The sequence below is a fragment of the Triticum urartu genome, chromosome 7A (assembly GCF_056163025.1).
Source record: "Triticum urartu cultivar PI428250 chromosome 7A, HENAU_Tu73, whole genome shotgun sequence".
NCBI lineage: Eukaryota > Viridiplantae > Streptophyta > Magnoliopsida > Poales > Poaceae > Triticum > Triticum urartu.
This window is the reverse complement of record NC_141879.1, coordinates 668,574,084-668,581,241: the sequence shown is the minus strand read 5'-3', so window position 1 is coordinate 668,581,241 and position 7,158 is coordinate 668,574,084.

Here is a 7,158-nt window from a genome sequence, read left to right as displayed (position 1 = left end):
CCGCAACTACAAAAAAAGTATTAAGGTAAACTTAACCATAGCATGAAACATATGGATCCAAATTAGCCCCTTACGAAGCAACGCATAAACTAGGGTTTAAGCTTCTGTCACTCTAGCAACCCATCATCTACTTATTACTTCCCAATGCCTTCCTCTAGGCCCAAATAATGGTGAAGTGTTATGTAGTCGACGTTCACATAACACCACTAGAGGCTATACAACATACATCTTATCAAAATATCAAACGAATACCAAATTCACATGACTACTAATAGCAAGACTTCTCCCTTGTCCTCAGGAACAAACGTAATTACTCACAAAGCATATTCATGTTCATAATCAGAGGGGTAATAATATGCATATAGGATCTAAACATATGATCTTCCACCAAATAAACCAACTAGCATCAACTACAAGGAGTAATCAACACTACTAGCACCAATCCCGGACTTTGAGACAAGAATTGGATACAAGAGATGAACTAGGGTTTGGAGATGAGATGGCGCTGGTGAAGATGTTGATGGAGATTGCCCTCTCCCGATGAGAGGAGCGTTGGTGATGACGATGGTGATGATTTCCCCCTCCCGGAGGGAAGTATCCCCGGCAGAACAGCTCTGCCGGAGCTCTAGATTGGATCCGCCAAGGTTCCGCCTTGTGGCGGCGGAGTCTCGTCCCGAAAAGTTCCTTCCTATTTTTTTCTCATCGAAAGACTTCATATAGGAGAAGATGGACGTGGAGAGCCACCAGGGGGCCCACGAGGTAGGGGGCGCGCCCCACCCTCGTGAGCAGGGTGTGGGCCCCCTGGCCTTCATCTTTGGCGAGGATTTTTATTTATTTATTTTAAGATGTTCCGTGGAGTTTCAGGACTTTTGGAGTTGCACAGAATAGGTCTCTAATATTTGCTCCTTTTCCAGCCCAGAATTCCAGCTGCCGACATTCTCCCTCCTTATGTAAACCTTGTAAAATAAGAGAGAATAGTTGATACGTCTCCAATGTATCTATAATTTTTGATTGCTCCATGCTATATTATCTACTGTTTTGGGCATTATTGGGCTTTATTATCCACTTTTATATTACTTTCTGGACTAACCTCTTAACCGGAGGCCCAGCCCAGATTTGCTGTTTTATGCCTATTTCAGTGTTTTGAAGAAAAGGAATATCAGACGGATTCGAAACGGAATGAAATCAACTAGAGAAGATATTTTTGGAACGAAAGCCACCCGATGGACTTGGACCCCACGTCAAGGAAGGAAGGAGGAGCTCATGAGGGTAGGGGCGCGCCCCTGCCTCATGGGGCCCTCGTGGCTCCCCTGACGTGCTTCTTCTACCTATATAACTCCATATACCCTAAAACTTCCAGAACAGAGATTAGATCGGGAGTTCCGCCACCAGAAGCCTCCGTAGCCACCAAAAACCAATCTAGACCCATTTTGGCACCCTGCCGGAGGGGGAAATCCCTCTCCGGTGGCCATCTTCATCATCCCGGTGCTCTCCATAACGAGGAGGGAGTAGTTCTCCCTCGGGGCTGAGGGTATGTACCAGTAGCTATGTGTTTGATCTCTCTCTCTCTCATGTTCTTGAGATGATACGATCTTGATGTATCGCGAGCTTTGCTATTATATTTGGATCCTATGATGTTTCTTCCCCCCTCTTCTCTCTTGTAATGAATCGAGTTTCCCCTTTGAAGTAATCTTATCGGATTGAGTCTTTAAAGATTTGAGAACACTTGATGTATGTCTTGCCGTGGATATCTGTGGTGACAATGGGATATCACGTGATTAACTTGATGTATGTTTTGGTGATCAACTTGCGGGTTCCGCCCATGAACCTATGCATAGAGGTTGGCACACGTTTTCGTCGTGATTCTCTGGTAGAACTTTGGGGCACTCTTTGAGGTCCTTTGTGTTGGTTGAATAGATGAATCTGAGATTGTGTGATGCATATCTATAATCATGCCCACGGATACTTGAGGTGACATTGGAGTATCTAGGTGACATTAGGGTTTTGGTTGATTTGTGTCTTAAGGTGTTATTCTAGTACGAACTCTAGGGCTGTTTGTGACACCTATAGGAATAGCCAAACGGATTGATTGGAAAGAATAACTTTGAGGTGGTTTCATACCCTACCATAATCTCTTCGTTCGTTCTCCGCTATTAGTGACTTTGGAGTGACTCTTTGTTGCATGTTGAGGGATAGTTATGTGATCCAATTATGTTAGTATTGTTGAGGGAACTTGCACTAGCGAAAGTATGAACCCTAGGCCTTGTTTACTATCATTGCAATACCATTTACGCTCACTTTTACCATTAGTTACCTTGCTGTTTTTATAATTTCAGATTACAAATACCTTTATCTACCATCCATATACCACTTGTTTCACCATCTCTTCGCCGAACTAGTGCACCTATACAATTTACCATTGTATTGGGTGTGTTGGGGACACAAGAGACTCTTTGTTATTTGGTTGTAGGGTTGCTTGAGAGAGACCATCTTCATCATACGCCTCCTACGGATTGATAAACCTTAAGTCATCCACTTGAGGGAAATTTGCTACTATCCTACAAACCTCTGCACTTGGAGGCCCAACAACGTCTACAAGAAGAAGGTTGTGTAGTAGACATCAAGCTCTTTTCTGGCGCCGTTGCCGGGGAGGTTAGAACTTGAAGGTAACGAGGAGGAGCCTCCTATTCAAGCAATCTCATTAATAAGGAGCTCTGAAAAGAGGATTGAACCCACACATGATGTGGTGAAGAAGAAGAAAAGAAAAAGGAAGAGAGGTAAAAAGATATCTCTTCCAAATAATGCTGCTCCTATTACTATTGTGCCTCATGAAAATATAATTGTGGAAGATAATGATACTTCTTATGATCTTGAAAATCTTTTTGGCACTTGCTTGGAAGAATATGATAATTGCTATACCATTGGTGCTATCTATACTATTAATGATGAGAGTGATTATGCTTATGATATGAAAAGGCCCAAGCTTGGGGATGCTATGTTTGATGAAGATGATGTTTTTGAGAATATATTTGCTGCAATTAATGTTTGTTCCAAGCTTGGGGAAGCTATTATTAATGAAGATGATATTTTTAGTCTCCCAAGTTTTGATATGCAAGTTTATAATAATGATAGCATGCCTCCTACTTATGATGATTATTGTGATGATACATATGCTATAAAAAGTAGTGAGGATTATATTTATAAAACTTGTCATGATTATGATTACCCCTTCTCTGAACAGTACTCTTTTAATGTGGAAACAATTTATAATATTCAAGTCTCTTATGATACTCCCACTATCCCGAAAGAGAAGAAATTTGCTTATGTGGAGAGTAATAAAATTTCTATGCTTATAGATCATGAAAAGAATGCTTTAGGTGATGGTTATATTGTTGAATTCATTCATGATGCTACTGAAAATTATTATGAGGGAGGAACATATGCTTGTAGGAATTGCAATAATATCAAGTTTCCTCTCTATCTCTCCCTATAATAATAAAGCACGGATTGAGTCTCCGAGTTCACCGTCGCGACATTTTTACATAAAGGTCCATGTAGTTTTTAGGAATCAACCCGCCGTCCCTATTTAAGTGAATCTGAAAAAACGTTTTGGTTTTTTAAACTAACCCCTGCATGTGGCAGAGGACGAGAAGGTGAGGGACGGCGCTTGCGGCCCGCCTCCACTCCCTTTCCAGCCGTGTCGGAGGACGAGAAGGTGAGGGGTGGCGCCCGCGGCCCTGGTCTAGGACGAGGCGAGCGGCTCGGCTGGAGGTCGTCAAGGCGGGCGCGTTGTCACTTGAGCGGGCGGACGAACGAGAGGCAGATGGTGGCGGCAGGTCCGGCCAGAACAACAACGTCAGCTAGAGTTGGAGTCCCGCGAGGAGGGGTCTGCTGGCGGCGGAGCCGGCGCATCGGTGTTCGCTCTTGCAGCCGCTCGGCGCCATGGCTGCTCCGGCGACGAGAACGGAGAGAGGTGAAGTGAGGGAGAACAGAGAAGGAGGGAGGAGGCGCGGCGGAGGTCCTGCCGGCGGCGGCTCGGCCTGCAGGCGCGCGGGTGTAAGCAGGTGGCTCTGGATCGAGCCCTTGCTTGCTCCTGAGTATTTTTTTTACCCCGGCGGCACGACCAGCAGGCGCGCAGGCACAGCTGGCTTGGGATCGAGCCCTTGCTTGCTCGGGAGATTTTTCTTTTTTGACCCCTTTCTCGGTGTTTTTGTATATCTGTAGGTTTGAAGCTTTGAGCCCTTGCTCGGTCGTGAGGTGGAGCACGCAAAAGCACATATACGTACTGGGCCACACAATATTTCTCCCATGGGAAGGCATGTGAGTGCGTCTCTAGGAACAAGCGAAGCTACCTCACGGAGACCATTCGTTTAGTTATTCAGTAGTCCCATATCACTTATTTATACTTCATCCGACCATGTTACATATGCCTATGATTTCAAGTCAATAAGCACCTTAAGAATCAACAAAAGTCCGAGGTGTTGGATCCGGTTTGCTCCTGGAAAAGAAAAATAAGAAAAGGAGTAAATTCTTGAGCCCAAGAAGGAAACGAGTTAAGAAGGATTGAAGGAAAGGACTGAATTCTGCTCTTATCTGAGCGCAAGAAAGGGGGGAAATCTGCCCAAGAAGGAAAGGAATTAAAATATGGAATAAATTTCCCCTTGAAGGAAATAAAAAGTTCTGATGTCCTAGCCCAGGAAGAAAAGGAACTAAAATCAAAAGAAGAAATGTTTAGAAGGAAAGAAATTATTCACTGTTATGAATGTGCACGGTGAACCTCTTGCAATAAAGGTTTGATTTTTGGCTCTTGCCTGTATTAATTTTTTGACAAAGTAAGGAGTACATGAATTACAAGCATGTGCAACGTGGGTCTAAAGTTTTTTTCTCTGGATTTCCCACCTTAAATTTGACTGTGGTAGCTACAACATGGCATGCTAGAATATAATGACCAATCTCACTACCTTGAGAATGGTCATGTTTATCGTAAAATAGATATACATGTCACCACCTTCGACATGATACACACATATACAAAGATAAAAAGTGGCAACACGGATGGCCCACTGGAGATGTGCGAGAGGTTGTTTATCCCGTTGCAACGCACGGGCAATTTCTATATCTATATCTTTCCCTAATAATAAAGCACGGATTGACTCCGTGGGTTCACCGTCACAATACACTTTTTTCTCATGTCATAATACGCTTTTACGATTTGTATGGACAAAATTGCAATATAAGCAAGGTGGTACTAATCTTTCAAACACGCAATTAATCCACATTTTCGTCCATCATCCGAGATGGACCGCATTATTTTTCACTGGCCCATCTAAGCTGGCAAATGATGCAAAAACAGCGGAGGTACTTGCAGTCGAACTCAGCTTCTCCCGCTCAGCGTATAAAGCTGCAACCAGTTGACGTAGCACATGTTTGTGTGTTGTATGTAAGAGGGTTCATCCAATTATGAATAGTCCCACCTCGGCCCTCTACAGGGTTCGTCCAATTATGAATAGTCCCACCTGAGCCCTCTACATCCAACCATACCAGTTTATATACGTGCAAAACTTGCACATATCCAGAAACTGGCTGCTGGATGATTACCACCTAAGTGGTGAGATAACGGATGTGGGATGTAGGCAGAGATTGCCATGGAGTCCACAAGAGACACAAATCGATGCTACATAAAAACCAGGCCAATTAAGACGACGACATGCTGCACGTCGGCTGGAAACAAAAGGCCCTCATGATGATGGGGCTGGTCCTCTGATGACCTGATATTCCAAATATCAATAGTCTTCAGATATCCTCAATGAATTGCTATGCTGGAATAACAAAGAACTAGAAATTTATTTATTTACTTTGCACATGTTGCAAGGTTCTTGGCACATGTTTCTATAAATAGGGTGGAGGCAATTTATACATAGTTCACTTTTCATGTCGAGTAAGGATTTTTGACTGTCGACATGGAGCCAAAATTATGCAGAAGTTGAAAATGTGCATATGGATATAGTTCTCTCGATTGGTTTGCTTGCCGCTGCAATTATTATTCTACATGTTAGATTGCTTGCTGCTATTACTTCATATTTATTGATATTGCCCTTTTTCTCTTTTAGTTTTAAATTTCAAGAATGAACAAATAATGTAAAGAATGAACTAACAATCAAAACTTAGTTGTTCAGACAGATCAATTTACTTGAAATCATAACCCATATCCTGACCGAATGATCTATCCTTTTTTTCATTATCAGGGACTGTCATTCAACGACATAGTTCCTTGATCAGGCAGATTAATAGAAATAATAAACATTGTTTTTCACGTTGCAACGTACGGGCATTTGTCTAATCTATATCTATATCTATATCTATACCTACTAGTAAAGGGAGGCAATATTCTTGGTTTCGTCCCGCTTAGTTGGTCCTACATTACGTTTTTTCTTTGGTTTTCGTCCGTGACGTGTCATCCGTACATGGTCTCCTGCCTGGTTCCTACGAGGTGGGATTATTCGACACTGTAGCGGCCACTGCACCCTGCCTACTCCAAGATTTGAGAAAAAGTCTAGTCCATCCAAAAACCCATTAAAGAAAAAGGTTTGCATTGTTGATCAGTACATAGCTAGCCTCAAGATCGATCAAGCCAGGGTTGTGGTGTTACGAACATGCATGTGCTAGCCTAGAAATCCATCCAACGGCTAGCTAGCTTGGCCCGTAGGATCCCCAGGTAATACGTATGCCGTATGCGTGTATCCTCAAGATCGATCAAACGGGCATCGTGGTGTTACAAGCGTGCATGTCCTAGCTAGCCCATGAATCCGTCCAGCTAGCTCTAGCTAGCTTGGCACGTAGGATCTTCAGTCAATATGTATGTGTGTATTGTCAGCCGAAAGTAATCGGGGAGGCTCCGGTGCTGCACAGGAAGAGGATCAGGGGGGCGACAACGCTGGTCTAGGAGTAGAGGATCGTCGAAGGAGGATGTGCGGTAACGCATCGCTTTATAGGGGTTGTTTGTGGTATCGATTGACAACTAGCCTGGAACCGTTTATGGAGGTAGCCGATTACAACGTGCACGTGCCAAACGCCTGTACCTTCTGTGGGGATACTTTTTATCCCGTTGCAACGCACGGGCATATTTTCTATGAAATATAAAGAAACCTCAAATGATTT